The sequence below is a fragment of the Sapajus apella genome, unplaced genomic scaffold (assembly GCF_009761245.1).
Source record: "Sapajus apella isolate SASKATOON/1434 unplaced genomic scaffold, GSC_monkey_1.0 scaffold19, whole genome shotgun sequence".
NCBI classification, from domain to species: domain Eukaryota; kingdom Metazoa; phylum Chordata; class Mammalia; order Primates; family Cebidae; genus Sapajus; species Sapajus apella.
The window spans coordinates 19,015,910-19,041,861 of NW_022436959.1; the positions used below are offsets into that span (position 1 = coordinate 19,015,910).

The 25,952-nt window shown below is 33.5% G+C and overlaps 1 protein-coding gene and 1 long non-coding RNA gene across 12 annotated transcripts in view; one reads left to right on the forward strand and one right to left on the reverse strand.

The window, feature by feature from the left end:
- Positions 1–7,407, forward strand: part of LOC116557246 — a 22,186-nt gene extending 14,779 nt beyond the window's left edge. Inside the window, exon 3 of the long non-coding RNA XR_004271439.1 lies at positions 7,224–7,407. This is a non-coding gene — a long non-coding RNA (uncharacterized LOC116557246). The remainder of the gene's footprint in view (positions 1–7,223) is intronic.
- Positions 1–25,952, reverse strand: part of HDAC9 (histone deacetylase 9) — an 898,499-nt gene that overhangs the window by 635,251 nt on the left and 237,296 nt on the right. The gene's annotated exons all lie outside the window — the stretch shown is intronic.

A 25,952-nucleotide genomic window follows, 5' to 3' on the forward strand; every position in this document is an offset into this window, starting at 1 on the left:
TTCTCTGTACACTGGTTTCCTTGTGGACAAGTGGAGATAATAAGAGTCTTTATTTCATGTGTAAAGATGGTGAGAAGTATACTTCGAGCAGAGCCCTTGGTGATTATCTGCAATCAGTATTATCTGAAAGTTATTTTACCAAGGAAAATTATCATCACTTCTATCTGAGAATAAAGACTGGATTTGTAACTGGTGGTAGAAAAAAAGGCTGACAATAAGCAGATTGAGGATTTGTAATCATTAATTTATCATGCCTTGGATCACATGCTCCATGGCTCTTTAAGACCAGCTGTGGTTTCAGTGCACTTCCAAGCCTATGGACCAAAACCAGGAAGAATGCAAACACTGGTCTCTGAGATAACAAGTCACATCAGAGCTTACATGCCATGATGCGTTGACCATTTAAAGCTTTTTGTATTGCCTGTTTTACATCCTTCTGAAGGGCATTTCCCTCACCACATCCAACTGATGAATTGCCTGTTTCACAGAGGTCAGATTATGGGATCAAGGCAAAGGGAAAGTGGAATAACTTGGGTCTGGATAACTAAAATAAAACAAATTAAACAGAAGAAAGCAAAGATAGGTATTAATGGTTTGATTTTTAAGTTCCTTTTTTTTCCCTAAGCAACTGATACTTTAATTCTTAGAAACAGCATGTCTTTGTGAATCAAAACCAGTGGAGAATCAAACCACTATAATTAATATAACAAGGCCTGCTGAGTCACCTCCACTAAACACAGTATCTAAAAGCCTAAATCTGTACATTAGTTGCGATTAATGCTTCTCTCCTCTTTCAAGCACTGTAGAGCAGAGCTTTTTAAACAGTAAAGTGTGTTAATTTAAACAAAATATAAGAAACCAATTTTTTCAAGGTGGTAAAGCTCAGCCTGAATATTTTCATTATTGCATAATGGTTACCTTTAGCCCATAAACTACAAGGTCATAGTAAGGTCACAATGAAGTGGCAAATGTAATAAATGAGAAGAAAGGTAACTAGAGACCATATTTAAGATGTCTTTTTTTCCTAACTAGGTAAATAAATGTTCTTTTAGTATAATTTATTCAGTAGGGCTGATTTAAAATAGGTTTCCTATTTGAATCATTCATCTACACTCTGAATGATGATAAAATTTCTTTTAAATTTTCTTTTTAGTGCTTTTTTTCCATCTTAAAACACAAAACCCAGAATTTGCTAAGTACCAAATGTTTTGATTTAGCTTAAAGCGTAAAGTCGTCCTTGGCTTAGAATGCGCATATACTAACAATCAAAATAAAAGGTGAAACAGCTCACACTGTTCAGATTGAGAAGATAACATTAAAATAAGCAAAGAAGAACAAAACGAGAAGAGTAAGTCGATGCTCTTTGTGTTTCTATAAAACCTATCCCTTACACCACGTGGTGGTAATCTAATACCAGTAGTTCATAATTTTAAAAAGTTGTGTACCTGCTACTTCACTATAAAACACAAAGGTGCAAAGTCTGGTTAGGCAAAAAATAGCTGGAGATCTTTCAGATCCAAAAGTGTGGATCAATGTGGTAACACAGGGTGGGCATTCTGCAGTGTTTTTCATTTATATGCTGTTGATACCCCAGATACAGCAAATAATATCATCAATTTCCTTCAATTACCTCATAAAGGATTCATTTGCACTCTGGGAATAAAAAGGTTGTGACAGTAGCTTTAGGATCACTCAGCAGCAAGAATCGGCATTAATAACTATCCTCAGAGGCACAGAGGGAGGGAAGAAAGTCATTTACTTAACATTCTTTAATTCTTTGTGGTATAACAAGACTATGTCATGATTTAGAGCTAAAAAGCACAGTTGGTTTGCTCACGAGAAAAGTCTTTCATAACCTACACACTTTTGTGACACATGGAGTTATGAGATCTTAGGCTACCTTTAAATACAGTATCCTCTTGCTGAAAGCTCTCAAACAGCTTGCAGAGGAAAAAAAAATCCCAATATTACTTTACTCCTGAGACATCAAATATTCCATGTTTTACTTTATAAAGAAGTTTCTTTGTACAATAGTTAGATAGTGCTGAAGAAAATAACTTTTGTATGCCTGTATTATAACAAAGGGTCATGTATAGCTAATTAAGCATTCTTCCTTAGGTTTGATTACATAAAGAGTTGGTTTTGTAATATAATAGCACATGAAGGTCAGCATGGTTATGAGAGAAACCTTAGATGCTATGACAAATCCAATAACTATCAGGGTATTTGTTCATAAAAGTAAAGCATTTCTCCAAATATTTTGCTGATTTGTTAAGGTACTGGAAGATATTTTGCTGGCTGCCAGGCTGACCTTCTGCAACACCCTATAGAGTGAGGTTGTCAAAAGATTTTCTTAGAAGATACAGATTTGTATTTTAGAGTAAGACAGAGACAAAAACAAGGAAAATGAAATTGAAGTTCACAAGTATCTGAACCAAAGAGGAGGAAAAGGGGAAAAAAGACAAACATCAGCCAACTCCTTATTTGCACACTGAGATTCACAAAGTCCTACTTCCCATCAATTTCCCTGAATCTAGCATGCTAACCATCATAATGAGAAAGATTTTTCTTTCACCTTTACGTCCCCTTTGAGTATTTAAAATGGAGAATGACTCACATCTCACAAGGCCAAGAATCTTTGAAATGAACTTCTGGAAAATGTAAAGGTACCTGAAGCTCCTGCAACAAATATAAGACTGCACTGCCCTCCAGAGGTGACTCCCTGGCAAGTACTTTTAATCAATTAATGATATGTGGACCAAGTAACTGTGCTGCAATAATCTTCACTGCAAATTTAGTCATTCCATCTCAAATAGATTTCAAAATATAGGCCTAAAAATCAGTGGCAACCTACTGTTTTCCTCTAAGTGGAATATTACACTGTCTCAGCTCTTCTCTTATCTCATTTTGTTTTGTTCTGTTTGCAAATAATATTTTCTACCTCTTTGGCTAAATGTTAAATATTAATATTTTTGGTTGGAGGGTCTATTTATTCATGTACATTTTTCAGAAAAATAAGACTAAACAGATAGCCTAAGGAAACCAAAGAACAGTTCAGAAACAGAATATTTTACTGTCTAATTATGTTGTCATCACTTAACTGAAGCTTGAAGAGTGCCCACAGCTATTGTGAGAAAAATTTAAACTCAGTTTGAATTTTTTTCTTCTTGAGGTTTTGTTCTTCATAGTTATGTGATCTAGTTGTGTTCTGTTCCACACACCACTTCATATAGTGGACAATCTTGTATATTGTAACTTTCCACATATTTATCCTCAGTTGAAAATTTTTGAGATGTAAGACAAGGCTAATAATTTCTTGATAAAACTGTAATAACGTGTGCGCCTATATGAATGACTCAAAACATGGTTCTGAAAACTTCTTGAGAAAATTAAACATTATCTATACAGCAAATATTTATGGAGAGCTTTGCAAATATTATTTAATAATCACAATAGCTATGCAACAGATACTTTATAATTCACCTTTTTTACACGAGACAGATTTTGAGAGGTTAACAAAATCATAGAGCTGGGACGTGAGAGAGCTGAGATTCAACTTCAAACAGTTCAGCTTTAGTCTCCTGGTTCTTAACTTCTTTGCTTTATCGTAAATGGTAATTTAAATATACAGATCCTCCCTCCCAATATAAAAAGCATTAATAAGATTTAAAATAAAGTTAACACTTTTAATATAGTTGTCTTTTTTTGTTCTGGGTTTTTTTTTTTTTTTTTTTTTTTTACAATCCATAGCACATAGAAAACTTGAAAAATATTAAAACTCTGGTAGATCAAAATGCTGGAAGACAGAAGGAAATTGGAACTCAAGTGTTTTGTGTGATTATTGCAAATATTTACCAACTCACTAATCTTTAGAGGGAAAAATACTGAACCAACATGGAAAAACATTAACTATCTTGCAGTAATAAATAAAAATTACATAACCAGATCAGGCCATGATTTATTAAAGTCAGTATCAAAAATTACATTTAATCTTATAAATACCAAGCAACTGTTTAGTGTTTTTAAAATAAATAATTGTGATTATGTTTATTACAATAGAAAATGAAGCAGAAAAAAATCTTTACAGCTGACTAAAAAATTCATGAAGAAAAAAAGGTGGTAAGAGGAGACTGATTCAATCACAGAGGCTTCATCACAAACCTACAGTCATTTGACTCAGGCAGCAACTATAAAATGTATTTCAGGTTGCACTTACAAAACAATGTTCTTGCACCAAGCATGGGTCGACCAGCTATCCAGCAGCTGGGTTCAGAAACTAGAAGGCCCCTGGGAAAGCAGCTCAGTAACTACAAAGCAAATGTGGTCAATGCCCAGTGTCGTTATGGGGATTAGATGGGGGTCACAGCTTCATGGCAGCACCTGCACAGCTATGACATAAGCTTATATTCAACATAAATCACATCCTCTCTGTTTTGAAAGCAAATAATAAAAGAGTTGTTCCGTGTGTCTTGACCTGTATTTCTGGGAAACATGGATTTTTCCCCTTACAGATATGGAATGTACTAACCATTCCCAGTGGGACAGACTTAGAAACCTCGTCATAGAACATATGTATAAATACCCACCTTCTCACTTCCAAAGTGATTTGCATCTTACACATCACTAAAGTATTACTATTTTCTAAAGTAGCTTAAAATAAGGAGAGAAGGGAGAGTGAGAAGGAAGGAAACACACAAAGAAAGATACCTGAAAGAGGAAATTCAAATGCCTGTATTGATGAAGATACATGATTGACCAGCTAGTGATAAAGTGAAATTAGATGAGTATTGCCACTGATAGTTGCTAAATGTTGTTTTGCACAAATGCCAGTAAACCTGATGCACAATTAGCTCCTGAATTCATTTTTTTTCATGGAATTCAATTACTCAAAATTACTGTCTCAAAAAAGATAAATTGCATTTCAAAGCTTGGCATTAACATTACTTGAGAGTCAATGAAATGATGTTTCCAGAACTTGAATTTTTTAATAAAAAGTACAAGATGGCTAATTACTTTTGAATCACTGAGTTATATACATGTACAATAATTCTAGACACCCACAAATACAAGTTATAAAGTTCACCTTTATAACTTGATATAAAGGCGAACTTCAGAATAAAAGATAATAACTGGAGGGAAAAAACACCTCGAAAACCTACTGAATTTGCATTACCATGAGTATATACTACTAGTAATAATAATGAATGATGACCAGAATTGGCACAGAAGAAGTATTCTTCAGCGAGTAGAGGGCCTCCTAAATACTAAAGTAATATCTAATTCTCACATATGTTCTAATGCCCTCATTTCCAAAGCAAAGAACAAGTGAAATATACTAAGTATTAATACTGAATAGCCACTTCATTACCCAAGTAAGGGATCTTTCCAAAAACCCTTTATTCTAAATATTCTATACAGAAAGATATATTTTTTCTGCATAGCGCTATTCCTGTTGGCACAAAAAGTAAAACACACCACCACATATTTTTTGGTCAGGAACTTTGTTTAGAAAAGTATGCTTAACAAAGATGTTATTAGGGTAACCACCAAGACATCACATATGAAGTTCTAATGCTGTGAAAATTATAAAATTACTAATACAAGGAACATCAGATATGTCCTCCAATGTTCAATATTCACATATTTACTGAGTTCCTGTTATGTGGTAGGCAGTGAGGATACAGCAGATAACATAAAGTTACTGTTCCCAGGGACTAACATTATACTGGGAGAAAGAAAAAAAAAGAAAACGATGTAAGATGTTAACTGTTTATCACTGCTACAGAGAAACAATAAGCCAGCAAGGAGTGGCAATCGCAGTCTCTCCCTCCCTCCCTCCCTTCCTCCCTCTCTTCCTCCCTCCCTCCCTCCGTGTGTGAGTGCGTGCGTGTGTGTGTGTGTGTGTGTGTGTGTGTGTGTGTAGATGCTCTCAAGTATGATAGGTCATCTGGAAAGGCAGATCTAATGAGGTCAGGGAGAGTTGCACAGCTTACCTAAGGCAAAACAGTTTCAAGCACAGGGACCAAAAAATGCAAAGGTCCTAAAACATCAAAGACTTAGGGTACAGTGCTTTGTGGACCTTAGTAAGGACTTTCAATTTTACTTTGAGTGAGATGAAACCACTGGGAAGCCAATGGGAAAAATATATGCTCTGATCTTGGGGAAGTGACTGTATTAAAATTATGGCAATAGCTTACAGTGGACAGAACTTGGGCTTGAAGAAAGATATACATGGATTAAAATAATTTCTGTTCTTCCTATAAGACACTGTCTGAATTACTGAGTTCTGTGTTCTCAGGCTCCACTTAAATAATCATAATACCTAAACTGCAGTACTGTTGTGAAGATTAAATAATATAAGCAGTATCCAGGACTGTGCCTAGATTACAGTAAGTTCTTAAAAAGTAGTAGCTGTAATTTTAAAAGTGTTGCAAGAAGCTGAAATATGTGAGTTTAGGTAAGAAACACACAAATTTTAAAAAGGGTAAAGTGAAGTAAGAGGGAGAAAGTTTGTGTTAGAAGACTTTTCTAAAAGTTGGTAAAGGATTCTTTACCCCTAAATACATCTCGAAAGCCAGTAAGAACCATAACTCAGAACAACGGATCTGTGACTGCATAATGAGATCTTGGTATACAGTACAAAAATCTAATAGAAATAATTAAATTATGACCCCTACAGTATAATAGATGACAAAAAACAGTGGTATGGCTTAGAAAAATTAAACATTTCTTGGGGCGTATTGGGGCATATCTAATTGAACCTTCCCAAAAATCTATGAGTAAGGTATTAAGGTCATATTTTAAATGAGAGAGACTGAGATTCAGAGAGGGTAAAAGACAAGTTCAAAAATCACATATGTAGTAATCGTGCTCAAATCTGGTCCACAGTATAAATGCTCAATTAAGTATTTATAGGTAAGTGTTTCCTAATGAATCTTTACTCCAAATCTCATCTCTTAATCACTGGCATTGCCTCTACAATTAATTAAATCAGATAAATGTTTCCCAAACTCTCCTGATCATAAGAATCATCTGGGGCTTATGTTTTTCATGTCCAACTGCAGGACCCAGAATCTTTCTTGGAGCAGCCTAGAAATTGATATTTTAAACTAGCAATCCAAGAGATTCTTCTGATGAGGCAATTTTGAGAAACAGTTGCTAGTTACTGCATGATCCCTCAACTCAAAAATTTGCTACCTACTTCTCTTAAAAAAAAAAAAAAGAAGAAGAATCTATGACCCTTTCAACTCTTTACCTATTTCAAAACTCAATACTTATCATCCCACTGTGCAAAAACAGAGGGCACTGAAATACAATTAAAAACACATTACGGTCTGGGCACAGTGGCTCACGCCTGTTATCCCAGCACTTTGGGAAGCGGCGGTGGGTGGATCCCAAGGTCAGGAGTTCGAGACCAGCCTGGCCAATATGGTGAAACCCCATCTCTACTAAAAATACAGAAATTAGCTGGGCGTGGTGTCAGGCGCCTATACTGCCACCTACTCTGGAGGCTCAGGCAGGAGAACTGCTTGAATCCAGGAGGTGGAGGTTGCAGTGAGCCAAGATCATGCCACTGTACTCCACGCCAGAGTAAGACTCCATCTCAATAAATAAATAAATAAATATTCAAAAACAAAAATAAATAAATAATGTTGCAATATATCAACTTGGTCTAATATCCCTTCTTTCATTTTAACTGAATAGGAATAAACACAACTTACATGCGAGCTGCTGTAGTTCTTAGTTTTGTTTTCCCAATAGTGGTAGAAATCCAAGAAAATATCTAAGTAAGGATGTTCTAATATTAAAAATTTCTGCATAGACTCATTATGAAAAAAATCCTCTCTTAAGCCTCCCCAGGAAGTCATGATGGAGTTCTCAGAGTATCTAGAAACTTTATGTTTTATTTCTTGGCCGCACAACTAAGCGTGTTGCTAATGAAGTGCTCATTTTCCTTTACTTTCTGCTAAGAGAGGGAAAATTTATAATATACTTTAAAAATACACATAGCTGCATATTCTGGCAATTGTTGAGTGGTGGGTACTTTGCAGTGCTGGTAACTAGGATTGGAAAATCTTACACTAATATGGTGAATTTTATTTTTCACAAAGTTTTGTGTTATAAAAAGAGGTACTGTGAAATATTCATTTGGTATGATGCAGAAAACAAGAACAGTTTTTTAAACTCCGATCCCATGGTACAATATAAAGAAACTGATGCATAGATATCATATTTCCTTTGTGCCATCAGACTCTCCCATGAATGCCACACCCATGAATTAAGAAAGGCTGGACATAACATTTTAGACCTAGAAAACAAAGTGGTGGATTGGCTATTCCACTCTCCTCAGACAAAGAAAAATGACCTGCACTCTCAGCCTCTGGCTCCCAACCAAACAATGGGAAATTTTCACCTGTTGTTATGAGATTTCGGTGAAAGCATCAATAAACCATCAGTGTCTATTATAATTGTAGGAGGAAAAGGTATCTTTCAATTCAATTGACCATTATCTTATTAAAAAGCAAAAACATCTTAAAGATTTTCAGATAGGAAGAAGAAGATTCTGAGAGTATATTTACTAAAAATACTATTTCCTAGTCAGGTGCTTTTTTTTCTTTTAATAACAACAAAAGAACAATGTAAAAACTGCAACTCTTCTCTTCAACCTAAAGCAAATGATTCTCAGAAAATATTCACATACATCTTTTAGTTCAACATAAATAAAAGGAAAAAATACAAGTTGTGTTAATAGAGATTGTGGCATCTAGCAAAAGCAAAACTACAAAGGCTAAAATAGCATGTGACAATTTTTGAGAGTTGAATTATCCAAATTCTCTCATAAAAAATAGTCATAGAGACGTAATAGAGTGACCCTTGTTTCAAAGCATTGTCAAGTTAACCGTACTTTGAAATCTAGTTCAATTTATATGAAACATCAAGCTATCAATTTCAAAGTTTTTATAATTCATAAGACATTTTAAAAACAGAAACATTTTGAGTTTTTGTAGCACAATTACTGCTATCCTAGGAAGGAGAAAGAAACTTTCTTCATTATGGGCCATAACATAACTTTTCTTTAGCAAAATGATTTGTAATTAAACCAATTACATTTAGCATTCAAAAATTCAGAATGTTGTTTCTATATTTTCTAAATTAGCATTGGTCTACTTTAGTCGCTTTAGAAAAAAAATGAGAAAAATGAATTCCTGAAAACTCAAAATATCTACCTTTAAACTCGTGTTGTTGCTGTGTTTGGAACATAAATGTACTAAACATGAGGCTCCTTGAAGAGAAACAGACAGAAACATGAGTTTTTGGAAAAGAGTCAACTCTAATGCGTGCCAGAGGCCAGCAGGGGGAGTAAAATCCCAAAAATACAGGTAAAAGAGAAAAAAATTGCTGAATGAAGGTATAGGCAGCACTAACCTGTAAAGAAAAGAAAATCAGTCATGCAGTCAAATAAAAGGTGAGAATCAGATTCTTCAGGACCTTGGCCCAAGAACATAAAATGAATTGGAATTATGCCTCATCCACCTTGTGAGAAACAAATGCACCTCTTTCTATGTATGTTCTATAATAAGCTAAAAGGGCAATACATTGCCCTTGAAAATTTGTGGGGTCTTTTTTGTCTTCTGTTGAGTAATAAAGGAAACAAAGTGCCCTATGAGAACACAATCATGTACTTTCACTAAACAACAATTCATTAAATGAACAAGCTTTGAATTCTGCTGTGTGCTTGGCTAGGAGAACTGTGATTCCTAATGCCAATAACCTCTTAATCAGATATTTGTTCTAGTGTATGAGAGGAAATAATGCTTAATATGATGAATTAACAATTTAGAAGCACAAAGGAGGGATAAATTCCTTAAAGCAATGAAGACTAAGTCGGAAAAATTTTATGCTAAAATATATTCTACATTCTAATGTTTTGTTTTAAGTCATTTTGTACACAGGGACACAGCATTATCTAGAATAAAGAAAATTCTGGGCTTTGGAAATACAATATCCCTTTCAGGTCATAGAATTACCAATGCATCTGATTAAATCATCACCTGTCATACTCTCCGGAGCACCTACTATCATCCAACAGGTGTTTGCTGGCTGGTTATTTCACTCATTACATAAGTGAAGGGCTATAAACTTCATCCTCTCTTATTTCCATTAAGATGTAAGGCCGTGAGCTTTTAGCAGAGAGCCCAAGATCATCCAAATCCTGATTATGCAAAACCTCTGTGGAATGACCTGAGTGATTACTTTTTAACAGAAGATTTGTTCATTAAAGACCACAGCTCCTTAAGGATTTTACTTATCAATCCTTAGAATTTGGTGAAAGAATTTTTTTTAGTGTTAAAAAGAGAAAGTTTTGCTAGAAAATCTTCAACTGTGCAGTTAACACTGAATTTGATAAACAGTACATTCCTAGTAACAGCCACCAAAATTCCAAGTTAAATCTGTGCCCTTGGAACAATGCCAAAATGCCACAGCATATTTGCACTTTGAACAAATTTCAAATTTTCAACTCCTATTTTTTTCTGCCAAAACAAAGGCTGAAAATATGTGGATTCTATCTTCCCTGAAAACTTTACAATGGTAATTTCAGATGCAAAGAAAAATGATTTTAAGGCCAATAGAATGGTAGATTGATTTACTATTTCAGTATGAATACTACCTAAACAATTTCTGGAAGCCATTCATGAACATAAGTACTATGAAACAGTCACTGTCATAATCAATCTTTGAAATCAGACAATATTATTAGCTTTCTTTGTAACTTGACCAATACTCTTAACCACTCAACCTCAGTTTCTTTATCTGTCAAATGAGGATAATAATACCTCATAGGCAATCATGCCGCTGCACTCTAGCCTGAGCAACAGAGAGAGACTATGTCTCAAAAAACAAACAAACAAACAAAACCTCATAGCCTTGTTGGAAGAAGTCATTGAAATAGTATCTGTAAAGTGTATGACCTAGTTCCTACCACAAAGTACATAACCAACAAATAATGCCTCTATTATGATATCTTATTAGACATTTCCATCTATTTCCATCTACTAGATTCAAAACACTAGTCATAGCATTTGCAAAACAAATAATTTTTTGAAAACACCTTTCCAGCTTTTACTTATAATCTGTAATATACTAATTTTGCACTTACATGTGCTAATAATCTAAATATTTTCTGCAAATATGCCACTCTCCTGAGACAATTACTCATTAAGACCCTAAAACGTGATATTTCTCGCTGGGCACAGTGGTTCACGCCCGTAATCCCAGCACTTTGGGAGGCTTAGGTGGATGGATGATTTGCCTGAGGTCAAGAGTTTGAGACTCAGTCTGGCCAACATGGTGAAACCCCATCTCTACTAAAATATAAAAATATCATCCAGGCGTAGTGGTGTGCACCTGTAATCCCAACTATTGGAGAGGCTGAGGCAGGGGAATTGCTTGAACCAGGGAGGTGGAGGTTGCAGTGACCCGAGACTGCACCACTGCACTCCAGTCTGGGCGACAGAGTGAGACTCCATCTCAAAAATAATAATAATAATAATATTTCTATTGTATTGCTCACAACAGAAGAAATTTTAGAGAAGGCAAATACAGATATGACTTAGTCCTGACCCGATACAGTTGAGTTTTGGAAAAAATAAAGGTTTACTGAACTATTCTGAACTAGACTAGACCAGGCTATTTATTACTTTAGTGAGTATCCTAAAATAAATATCATCTGTGTTTACTTTTTCATAAAACAATACTGTGATTCTTTTTGTTAGAACTAAATACATATATAAAACTGAATTTACTAAGAAAATAAGGCGAGCGGATCACCTGAGGTCGGGAGTTCAAGACCAGCCTGACCAACATGGAGAAACCCCATCTTTAAAAAAAAAAAAGAAAGAAAATTTTATTTTTGAGAAAATGCAGTTCAGTACCAATAAAATCTGTGCTAACATGACCGTTCTTTTTACTGAATCCAAGAAAAGTATAGAAGGCAAAAGAGTTCTCTAGTTAGAATCAAGGCAGACATTTATTTACGTATTTTCTATTTTTCTGTTTTAAAAAAATATACATTAACCATAGTATTCTTTAATATAAAAATACTCTTTAACTTTCATTTTAATTTTGAGTTAAAAAAATTGCTCCTTCTTCACATTCTCAATATTCAGTCAAGAGACATAGCAGATCTGAACATACCACAAACATAAGCAACATTTTCTGTAGATAATCTGAATTCTATGATTTGAAATATGCCTAATATTGTTTCCATTAAATTCTGTCAAATATGTTGTAACTGTGTTGAGAATGTATATACCATAAATTTCCTTGGAGATTTTAAATAGCAAGTTACTTATTACCATCCTTGCCAAAAGTTCATAAGATATAAAGTATTTACTGTTAAGTAGCTTCTACATTTCACCTTAGGGAACGCTGAAATGTTTTCCAATGGGTAGTTTTAGTGATATATGCCTAAAAATACTGATGAGTAAGATACCAAAGAGATATGTTAAAATCCAATGCTGCTGAGTTTGTTGGGTAAAACAGCCCAGCTTTTACTGAGAAAGATGGAATTAAATGTGGGTCTTCCTTGACAGAAGATTTTATACTGGAGGGTACCGAGGATCCAAGTCATAAATAATTAACTTGGTGAATTGTTACTGGGAATCTTTTGTCTGGATAGGGAATTTCTCTCTCAGAGGAACATTTTGAGCACCATGTAAGGGTCCTTAACAAAATTTCTCCCAAAAAATTTTACCCAACTAACTATATTCACAGTTACCACCTGCCTGTCTTTCAAGATGTATGATTCTTCTCTCTCTTCAGTAGATCCACTTCATTCTTTCCTTGTACATAACATAAATATTCAGCTTGTTTAATAGAAATAGAAATTGAATTCAATAATGTAGACAGCATTTACAAATGAAAGGCTGTTTCATATAATTTGTAATGTAAAAATAGTGATAATAAAATAAGTAATTTATTGGGTGCTTGCTATGTGTCTATTCAGTGCTTTATACTGCTATGTCAGTAAAATTTCTCAACCACTCTGAAAGTAGGCACACCTATAATTCTAATTTTTTTAGATGAGGAAATTAGGCAGAGAGGTGAAGTTATTAGCCTTCTTGGTAAAAAGTGAAAAAGTAAGCATTTAAAACATTTTTCTTATAACATAAAAATTACTATGATTCAGAAACTCCATTTCCTGTCAAGATGGCATAATGGACCAGATTTACTATCCCACCTGAAACAATTTAAAATGGACACAATATTTGAAGCAAACATTTTAAGACACCTGGACATGAGGCAACAAAGGAGAGTAATCTCTGTGAGATGTAAAATTTTCAAGGTGAGCCCAAATAGTGTTCCAGGTTAGTGCCTTGAAAGATTTTCCAGTGATGGTACAGTGAGCAGAAACCCAAGAAGTTAGGAAACTACCAGAGTTGAAGAAACAGAGTTGAAAGTCTGAGGACACCAAAGTGTTCACAGGAGAAAGTACCAGAGAGAAGAGAGAAGCCCCAAGCAACAGAGAGAATTCCAGGCCTATACAGAAGTTCTTCCCTTGAAAAATCAGCAGGATACTGAGCTGTGCCATATATGCAAGGAAACTAAATGAGGCTAGGGGAAAAATAAGTCTAAAGAATTAGAGGTAATAGTTTCAGGTCACAAAACGCTAGAAATGAGAGGAAGGCCTCAATGATCATGGGACACTGAGTATGGTAAACTGAGTACAGCTTCCCTCAGTAGTGAGAAATAATAGCCCTAGACAGCATTACGCTAGTCATGCCTCACTGGAAACAAAAGGATTTCAAGTTTTCAAACAACTGTCCCTAGATAAAGCTGAAGAATATTTCTAGAAGTACAAGAAAACTTTGAAGACCCAAGAAAGTACAATTTGCATTATCTCACATGTAATAAAAAATTACCAGGTATGCAAAGTAGCAGGAAAATATAATCCCAAATAAGGAAAAACTAATCAATCAAAATAGGCCAAAACCCAACAGAGATCCTAGAATTAAGTGAAGAGAAAAACAAAAAAACACACTGAAACAGTCGTGTAACTATATCCCCTAGGCCCAAAAAACTAAATAGTGACATAGAAGACATTAGAACAAAACAGAAGTTCTAGAGATGAAACTATAACCTGTCAGATGAAAGGTATTATGGAAGAGACTAACGGCCAATTAGATATTGCAGGAAAAAAAGCTTAGCATACCTGAAGATATAGCAACAGAAACTAACACTATGAAATACTCAGAGAAAAGAAAACTATTTTTTTTTAAAAAAAGAAGAGAGGAATTGTCAATATGTGGGAGCATTTTAAGCGGCACATATATTTGAAGCCCTCAAAGAGTAGAAGATAATTTGAAGAAATGCTGGCAACTTTTCAAATTTTGATGGAAAATATAAATCCACAGACCAAAAAGCTCAAAAAACAACAGGTGTGTGCGCGCACACACACACACACACCCCACAATAAAACTACTTGAAGGGCATTATCATTAAATTTCTCCAAAAGAGTCACGGAGGGCCTGGCGCAGTGGTTCGCGCCTGTAATCCCAACACTTTGTGAGGCCAAGGTAGGCAGATCACGAAGTCAGGAGATCAAGACCATCCTGGCCAACGGGGTAAACCATGCCTCTTCTAAAAATACGCAAATTAGCTGGGTGTGGTGGTACGTGCCTGTAAACCCAGACCATCCTGGCCAACAAGGTGAAACCACATCTCTTCTAAAAATAAACAAAGCTGGGTGTGGTGGTGTGTGCCTGTAATCCCAGCTACTCGGAGGATGAGGCAGGAGAATTGCTTAAACCTGGCAGGCGAAAACTGAAAACTGCAGTGAGCCGAGATTGGGCCACTGCACTCCATCCAGCCTGGCAACAGAGCAAGACTCCGACTCAAAAAAAAAAAAAAAAAAAAGAGTCATGGAGGTAGGGGAAATCTTAAAGGTAGTCAGAGAGAGGGAGAAACACACACTTTCAGTACAAAAGAACAAAAATAAGGATGGCAGATATTTTGTATCAGAAACATTGTAAACAAGAAGATAGTGGAGCCAACATCTTCCAAGTAGTAAAAGACAAAAAAAAAAGTCAACTTGGAATTCTACACCCAACCAAAATATCTTACAAAAAATGGAAAATGGAATAGACTTCTTCAAACATACAAAAACTGAAAGAATTCATCACCAGCAGACTTTACTTCAATAAATGTTTAAAGAAGTCCTTCAGGCAGAAGGAAACTGATACCAGAGGGGAAAACTGATTTATTCGAAGAATAAAAGGCACAAGAGAAGGTAACTATATGGAAAAATAATCATTTTTAATTATTTAAATATCTAAAGATACTTTAATATTTATACAAAACACAAAAATTCAGCAAGGGACTTATAACTAATATAAAAGTAAAATCTATGACAATGACAGCATGATAGGAGGGAGAAATGGAAATACACTTTTGGTAAACGTCCCATGATATACATGAAATGCTATAATATCACTTGAAGATAGATTATAATTTAGAGATGTATACTATAAATCCTAAACTAACAACTAAAATAACAAAAAAAGAGTTGTAGACAATAAGCCAATAAAAAGAGACACAATGGAATCATTTTTAAAATAACCCATAAAAAGGTACACAAGCTAAAAGGGAATAAAGAACAGACAGGACAAGTAAGATATAAGAAGCAAAATGATAGATGTCAATAATTACACTAAAGGTACGTGGTCTAAACATTCCAGTTTAAAGCTGGAGATTATCAGATTGGATAAAAAAAAAAAAAAGCACTCAATCATATCCACCCTTCAAGGTACTCATTATAAATACAATGACACAAATAGGTTAAAAGTAAATGGATTGGAAAAGATATACTATGCTAACACTAATCAAAAGAAAGTTTAAGACAAATAGTTTGCAAAGCAAAGAATATTACTAGAGATAAACATTATTTCATAATGGTAAAGGGGCCAACTTATCAAGAGGATATAGCAATCCTAAATGATAGTAGAAGATCTCAATACTATTTTCTTGACAACTGATAGTAAACAGAGATAGAAAATCAGTAAGAATATGCAAGACTTAAATACCACTGTCAACATACTTGACCTTATTAGCATTTGTAGAAAACTTAACAGCATAATATATATTCTTTTCAAATGAATATTAAGTATTTACCTATAAGTGTGGTCTTACAGACCATATTGTATGCAATAATACATCTCAATAAATTTAAAAGGGTTAATGTCATAGAAGTTATGTTTTTAATGCCCAGTGGAATAAATTACAAATCACTTACAGTAAGATACATGGGAAAATCTTAAAATATTTGGAAAATAAATACGACATTTCTAAATAACCTACAGATCGAATAATAAATTTAAAAAATTGGAAATATTTTATTTTTATGTTTTAGTATATAAAAGAAAGGTATACAATATGAAGTTTTGAACTACATATACACAATGAAGTTACTATGCAAATATATCTATCATTTCACATAGTACATTCTTTTTAAAAAAGTATTTTAAACTGAATGAAAATGAAAACATAACATATCAAAATCTGTGGGTTGCAGCTAAAGCAGAACTTAGGGGAAATTTTATAGCATTAAGTGCCTATGGTACAAAAGAAAGATCTTAGGCCATTTGCTTCAGCTTCTACTTTATGAAACTAGAAAAAGATAAGCAAATGAAACCCAAAGCAGGCTGAAGAAAGGCAATAATGAAGATCAGAGTAGAAATCAGTAAACTAGAAAGTAGAAAAACAATACAGAAACTCAATGAAATTAAAATCTGATTATTTTAGAAGATCCAGAATACTAACTTGTAGCCAGACTTATTATGGAGGAAAAAAAGATGACATACTAATTAATCTTGTCTAATTCAATATAAGGAATGGAAATCATGGTATCACTATAGATTCTACATATATTCAAAGCATAATAAGAAAATATTAACAACAACTTTATGTCTATACATTTGAAAACTTTATATGAAATGGACAAATTTCTTGGACAACATAAACTACCAAAGTCAAGAAGAAATAGGTAGCATGAGTAGCACTTTATCTATGAAAGGATTTGGTTTCATAATTTAAAATCCTTCCACAAGGAAAGCTCTAGAGATGGAGTTAACTGTTGAATTCTACCAAGCATTAAAAAAAAAAAAGTAATAATGCCAATTCTCTGTAAACGTCCATAAAAATTAAAAACAAAGGAATCCTTCTCAATTTATTATATGAGACCAGAATTACCCTGATACCAAAATCTGAGGAACACATTACAAGAAAAGAAAAATATAGACCAATATCCTTTAAATAGTATGCAGTATTATATAAAAAATATTATATACATTGACCAAGTAGGATTTATCCCAATAATGCAAGATTAACATATCATCTGAATATCAATAAATAAAAGACGCCATATTAATAGAATAAATAACAAAAACCACATGACATTTCAATAGAAGTAGGAAATAATATATGCTTCATGACATGAAAATAGGTGCAAACTTTTCATTTATGTCAAAGTAAGTGATATTCATTCAGTAATATTGCCAAATATTTATTAAGTACCTACTATAACTTGAGGCTAATCCTTAGATCTAAGAAAACAATAAGGAAAAAGAGACAAAAACCTGTGCCTAAATAGAAATTATATCTTTGTATTGTTGTCATTATCACTGCAATGTCATTGTCATTTATCTTCCTCTCTTCAGATATTTCTTTGAATAGCAGTGGTACTTTACCATCCACTGCAACTTTGCTAACATGGTGAGTTGTTATTGCATATTCAATTGATTATACATGACTCACTGTGTATCATCACAGCCTGTGCACATTCTATTTCTGCTTATTAAACGTGAATTATCTTAAAGACAACAATTTTCTTTTTCCATTCCTGTTTACCAGGAACATGATACTTAACTCTGTTGTAGGTTTAAATAACAAAACAACAGTAAAAAATAGTAATGCCTTAAACTTGCATAGTGCCCTATACTTTTCAAAGCATTTTCATACAGATTATCTCACTGATCTCATTATCTCATTTTAAAAACTACTTGAACTCACCAAATAGGAAGGATAATGTTATTTTTATTTTATAGATGAGAAAACAGGTCCAAAGAAGTTAAGTGATTTACCCGTAATTTCCAACTATTTAATGTATACACAAAATAGATGTTATTTATCCATCTTTTTCCACTTTCAGAAAGATAGCTGGTTTTATAAATACACATCATCTTTCTAGAATGTACTGGCACATGCCCAATCATTTCCTAAGCAGGACCCTTCAAATACATTCAATAAGGAAACCTTTTCAATATGGCTACTAATAATTCTACTCAATGGTAATGAAGTCCATTACAGAACATACACATGCTGCAAGTCTTACACTGTTACTGGATGGTCAGGCTGGCCAGAGTGAGCATGTGCCCTTGTAAAAAAGATTAGATCGGGGAACTAAGAATGCCCATTATTGTAACATTAGAATCCAGATGTGAAAAATAATCATTATATGCCTACAAAGTTACTCTGTAAAAATAAATTCCCCTTACTGAGGGATGTTTTCAAAGTGTTATATAGGAATGTTAAAAAATAAGCTGCCTTTTAGACCTGTATCATGAAACCATGTAGTAGATTTAGCTAGAAGAATAATCGTCTTACTCAAATTATTGAACAGAGGCTAACTCAAAGTGCTAAAGCATATTTTCAAGATTCTTTTATCCAATTTCAGTAGAACTGCCGCTGCACAGCTGACAGGAAGAAATGAAGAAAGGTTTTCCTCTGCTATAAATAAAATACAGAAGTATAAGAAGGGGGAGCATTTGAAAGTTGGTCGATCTGCTGTTGCTGTTCCTCTTTTAAAACTCACTGAATTAATGTGAAAATAATTCATATCGTAAGTTGTTCATGGATTTCTTTAAATGATTGCAAATCTTTGAAAAAGAGTCTTACTCTATCACTATTTCTGAAATAAATTAAATATATTATAAAATAATTCAATTGAAATCTAACAAAAGCATTAAAAATTATGTTTCTGGGCACATGCAGAGCTCATTTTACTTTAATTATACAGTTCTTTAAATTGGTAATTATAAAATATTCCCTGACAAAATTAGTTTTAGTTACAAACTTAGGCATGTAAATTTCACACAGCCACCATTTTTTTCTGACACACTGTCAGAATGTCACAGTTTTTAAATAATGACAGTACATGGTATGACACCACTACTTTTTAAAGAAATACATCCATGAAAACTTAACGTTCAGTTGGCTTCCTCAAAAGAATATAGACAAGGAATAAATCATGACAATAGCTTGTCATCTTATAAAACATGAAATTAGCATAATGAAATATTATAATAAATATCCTGAACTTGGAGAGTGACTTTTTGAAATATTTAACATGAGATTAAACTAGCAATAATAATTAAATCTCACCCAAATGGCTACGATTGCAGCCAAATTTCTATCAGTTTCATTCTTTAAAATATAGAGACAATTTTACATATATTCATAGTGAAAAGTACATATGTTAAAATGAAGATGTTATTTACAGCAGAGAGGACAGTATAAATCAACAGTCTTCTCGTTACAGAATTCATTCCACAGAGCCTTGTTTGCTTATCTGCACTTATGTATGTGGGCTGCATTTGGGTCAGTGGTTACATGTGAAAACATGAGACATTAAAAGAGAGGTTACGATATAGCACATGGATAACCAGATCCAGGCAACATCTTATGAAGGACTTAAAATGAGCCTAGGCCAAAATGCTTATAACAACAACATTAACAATAACAACTATTTGACCTGATACAAGATATACTATGTGTTATTACTTTTATCTTGTAGATGGAAAAACCGAAGCGCAAGAGGTTAAAATATTTGTTCAAGACCTGATATCTAGCAAGCATTTGAGTGAAAATTTGATCTGAGCTATTCTGACTAGAGAAGGTAAATTCCTAATTTTCCTAAGAGAAAATGTAAAAGCATTGCTGTTTAAATATTTTATAGATTATATCATCAATATTACATCAACAATAAAATAAATAAAAAGACTGCAAACTACAAAATGTACTTCTACAAAATGTATTTCTTCTTGAAATATACTAGTTCATATCTTATCTTCTTTATGGATTAGCCTCCCAAACAAAATCTCTTCCCCGACCACTGCATCAGCCATGATCCCTTCCTCACTCATCAATTCTGCTGTCAGGCAGTGAAAGTGATGGTTTGGTATCATCCTAGGTACAGCAGGGCTAATAGTAATGCCTTTTTCTTTACTTCCTTCTATGAGAAAGAGATTCTAAGCATTCTTAGAAAGATAAACACTAGCTCAGCATTTATCTCCACCCTTTACCTGAGAATAAATCTACTTTCTCCATTAATCTTTTCAGACTCATTGGAGATGTCTAAAATTAGAGCTGTCTAATTTTTGGTCTTTTACTCTCCCAGGTTCCAGTAGACTTTTGGAAGTTAAAGCAATGAAAAATAGGCTAATAGCCTTCCCAGCACTGGACTAAGATCAGAAGAAAATTCATATATATCAAAACCGTCGGGGACTTGATGAAACCTTGGAACATGACAATGAGCAATCAAAAAGGAATCACAAGATGGGATCTCTAGGTCACAGTCCTACCTGCTGAAGAAGCCACAGATTAGAACCTAGGATTGTTGGTGACATAAAGATGAGTATTTTTTATCTCTCTGCAGCTATTGCTAAATTGTCTTTTTCTCCTGTGCCCTGCATTAAATGTATTTCTTCCAAGTTCCATTTTTTGCTTCTTCCTATTTTAAAGGTTTTATTTATCTCTTTAGGGTTGTAAATTCTTCTGAAAGACGCTGGGTGGGTGAGAAATAAGTTGACAATTCTCATTTTCAATATGAAGCCTTTCTCTTAATCCCTCATCAATCCCATTCCTCATTCCCAGCTTCCCATATTTCAGGTGTCTGAAAGTCTCAAAACCTATGGATTAATTTCTTCTAATAATCAACTTCTTAAACCCTGCTGGACAAAAAGAAAAGTTGTCTCTTAAGTGTATAGGGTAGTGAGCCAAAGAGGGGAGAGAAGTGACCTGTTGATCTGTTATTTACACACATTTTCAACCTACCATTACATATTCAGCCCTTAACCTCATCCCTGCCTGTAACCTCTGGACCTGTTAAGAGTTTCAGAAAGCAAAACAACTTGCTTCTCAGTGTCATTCTCCTTATAGACATTGAATCTGAGTTTTCCCCGTGGTGCTCACTGCTCTACCCTCTTTATATCTTCCTAAAATTTACTAACATTCTTTCTTTGTAATTATCTTTGTTCCTATTCTTTTTCCTGTGCATTTATAATGTAAATTCTTATAACTACTTGAACGGGGTTTCTAGAAATAATGGAGATAAACAGTTTTATTAATGCACTGGAAAGTTACTTGATTTTTGAAAAAGTGACCATCACCAGTAATCTTTAATATAAAAAATTCCCCGATTGTAACAAGAATGCCTCTGGCATTTGACACTAAATTATGAATGGATTGAGATACATTTTCCAACATAATAAGGACTATATTATTTCTAGTTTATTAATACTTTCCTACATGAATGGTTTTTATCCATCTCTAGTGATACGTATTTTCTTTTAATCTAGTTCTGTGATTATTAATTAATTCCTAACTCTAAGCCATTCCTGGTTCAGGTGAATTATTATTTTAATACATTGCTAATTTAAATTTGCTACTTTATATTTTTGCCTATATATTCATAAAAATAATTGACTTTTTTGTGATATGATGTTCTGTCAGGTTTCAGGCTCAGCATTATGAGAACTTCAAAAACATTCATTGGAGTACCTTCTAGCAGTTTATATTCATTAAATAAGAATTTGTATCTTGAAAATTTGAAAATCTAACTGGTAAAAACATTTTGAGAGATAATTCTTAAATGACATTTTTCCAATGTCTCCCTTTTCAAAAGCTGCATTTTTCTACTCTGATATTGTAAGTAGTCTTGACTTTTTTCCTGCCACCAATAATGTGTTAGCTCATAATTTCTATTTTTATTACAATTTGTATTTCATTGCAACTTCTTTACTCATTTAAAAAAATAATTGTACTTAACATTTTAACTATATTTTCAAACATTTATAATTATTATTTTTAAGAACCAGCTCTTGCATATATAAACTCTACTTTTTACTTTCTTAAACTTCTTTTTTTATCATACCTCATTCCCCTTAACACTGTTATGTTTAACTTTTATATTTCTTTTAAAAATTCCTAAATAATTTGCTGGGGTTTTTTGCTGTTGTTTCATAGTGAAATTATTTAATACTAATGTATTTGCCATGAGAACAGCTTTGGCTGCATCTCATAAAATGCACCATTTTGTCTATTCCCTATATGGTGTTGTTATTTTCTAAATAACCTATGATTACAGTTTTTAAAAAACATTTTATGGTGTATATTTAAGGCTTATATCATGATGATATGGGATAAAGAGAGATAGTAAAATGGCTACATAGTGAAGCAGATGAACATAGCTATCATCTCACATAGTTACTATTTGTGTGTGAAAAGAGAAGCCAAAATCTACCTAGTCTCTAATACTATACCATTTTATTAACCTTAATCCTCATGTTGTATATGAGATCTCTTAATTAGTAATCCAACATATATGCTATTTTGTATTCTTTGGCTTAAATCTCCCCATTTCCTCTCTCCAACCTCACCCGATCCAATGGTAACAACTGTTTTATTCTCTATTTCTATCTCTATGTGAACTCTTTCTAAAAATTGCCTTTGACTCAGTAGTTTTTAATGGTGTGTTTCTTCAAAATAGTTGTTTATTTTGTATAACTGTTTTTTCCTAATAATTTCTGGCTTTATTACATTGTAATCAGAGAATGCAGTATACAGAGTATCTTCTGGCACATAAATTAATATCTAACAATATCAGAAACTAAATTTGGCATGACATAAACATAAATTTTGGCATAAAACAAATTCAGGCTTTTCAGACTTTAGTAAATACTTTGAAAGAGATCTTTGTGTAAATTTATTTCCTCACAGTAGAATATTTCTGTCAAAGACTCCTGCACTTCTGAAAGTAAGCCAGGTTTCTACTTCTAGAATGTCATAAGGTTTATGCTGATTTCTCAACCCCCAGCAAAACGAATAGCTCACAGTCTACTGAACATGAAAAAAGGTAGCATCCTCTACCTTCGATACAAAAAGACAGGCCAAATTGAGATGTAGTATTTTTCACTATGTAAATAGCCACTATCTCGAATTTCTGAAAAGTGTTTTACAGATGCATTAATTGACATCCACAGCAGCTCAACAGCTTGTCTGCCATTCCACATCTAATATAGAGGAGCCAGGTACAAAACAATGTTTTTTTAAATACTGGTGCCACGGCTCCCTTCCAATGCATCCCCTCTTTTTATTGAACTGATTATGGAATATACTCAACTAATTTTTAAGTATTTTTAATTTATTTGGTAAGAAATGCTATATGCAAGAAGAAAAGCAACAGTCAAACTTAAGTGATAAGAAAGAATTTTTTTTAAGAAAAAATCTCTGCCTCTCTCTCACATACACACACACTGCACAGCCGCAATTCACAGACACTTGGAAAAACTAGAAAATGGTCTTTGAAGTGGGATGAGGAAGCCTCTTAGGAGAACTCTGGCTACACAGGCCACTTTATAATATTTACTTGTCAACCTTACCTTATTTCTACACAAATACTTTGGCTGATAGTTTGAAAATCTCTAAATGAAAAAATAATCAAGGAAATTATTAAGTATCTGTGTGAATTACTAACTCTGCTAGAAAGAAATTATATTCAAACTCCAAAGAAAACAGATGACACTCTTTGAAACAAATTTAAACAACTAAATGACTGGAAAATGCCATGAAAAGTATATTGAGCTTGACAGAAGTTCAGTATCTGTGTTCCAGTCCTGGCTCTGGGACCTGAGCATCTAACTGAATACTTTTCTAGGCCCCCCTTTCCTAAGAGGCTCTGCACATGTGATCACCACCATGCCACTTAACTCAAATTTTGTGAACCTGAGTTTGGAGGTGATATTATTTATTATTTCAGGCAATATCTATTGAGGATCTATTAAGTGCAAGACAAAAATGCTATGATATAGAATACACCATTAAAACGAATATAGTCCCTCTCTCCAACAAACTTGTAAGGGTCTATTACTTCATCACCTCAAATAAGGTAAGTAATTTAGTATATTTAAGATAATCATTATTGAAATATATTATTCTTGTATACACAATAGACATTTTATTCTTCTTTTTTAAAAATCTTTTTATTATACTTTAAGTTCTACGATGCATTTTGTACTTCTTTGGGAGTAACTTGAGGTTGATGAAAACAAAAAGAAGAAAAGTTAAACATTTTTGATACATTCTGCAAGCAATACTACAGGGTTAAAAAGTTACATTTTACTACACACCTAATAAAAGGTAGTGCTATATTCCTCAGCCCCATGTTTGTCTGAGATTATTAGAGCTATTTTAATTTTAACTGAAAATATGTATTTCCTGAAAATATCTTAACTGAACATGTCTTCTTTTTTTTCATTAAAAAACACAACCTTTCTTTATGCCACATCAGAGATTAATAACAAAAGTAAAAGATAATTAAGCAAATATATTTAAAAGAAATGAAATTCGTAAATGTATTACATGCTTGATTGGCTAAAATTAAACAACTAATCTGAATATGACTGATGGGAATGATGCTGAAGAAACAATTAAAAGAAACTACTCTGATAATTTCAAGTTAGGTCTCGTGTTATTTTCCATTTACCTTTCGATAGTTACATCTATCAAATGCAAAACCTATGATCAGTTTTCCATCTCTGTTTATGGTTGTGACAACAGTGAAATCAGTTATTAATTGGTCAGCTCAAATTGTATTCATGTATTACTATATGCCTGTGTAATCCTCCTTGATCTAAAATTTCCCTGATTGTCTTCAGGGTTATTTGCCTTATGTTAGTAAAACCAGGATGCCACAATGCTAAACTTACCGTTCTGCCATTTGTTTCAGATTATTCTTCCTACATGCTCCCATTTGCATAACTTTATTGTTTTGTAGATTCTAAGCTTGTGAATTTATTACCAAGGCACCTGCCAGTGTTAGTGTATTTAAGGAACTGTCAGCAGTTTCTATTTTGGGGTTCTAAGTTGGCTACAAAAATTCACTCTGGGATAAATTTTGGCATGTGTTACAGGGTAACAAACCAAAAGTGACTTATTTTTAGAAAACAGGGAGGGAGTTGAGGGGAAATAGTTTTTGGTTGTTTTTTCTTCCCCCTGAGGTATAGAAATATAAAATAAAAAACAGAAGTTGGTGGTTTCAGAAGTATTCTAAGAGATTAATTCTCTTTGGTTTTTCTGAAGTTAATATCTTTTCAACCCATTACTCGACCTTGCAGATTAATGCTTTGGGGGATTGTGACAAAATACTAAAAATACATGTTCTATTTACAGACAAGGTATCTTGTAAGTGCATTAATTTTAATAGAAGATAGTTTTAGGAGAAAAATATAATTCATTTAGTGAAAATTAAATTTGAACCAACAAGTTTCAGATTTCTGGCAAATATCTAAATGTCTGGAATACAACCCCCAAGTGTCCCCACACCACACATCTACTCACTCTCATCACAGAACTTCGTTAAACTGTGAAGAATTACAGATGCCCTGGGTTTCATTTAGTTTTCAACCTATGTCTCTGAAAAGTGTCTTCACAATTTAAATATTCATTTGGCAAGCAGGAAAGATTGATAAGTATAACTAGAACATCTGTAAAATAATATAATCAGAAATTTTTATTTTCCCAAAGCATCAAGGTATGAGAGGTAGGTATCATGCCTTCCCATTATTCTCACACACATGAAACACACACACACACACACACACACACACACACACACACAC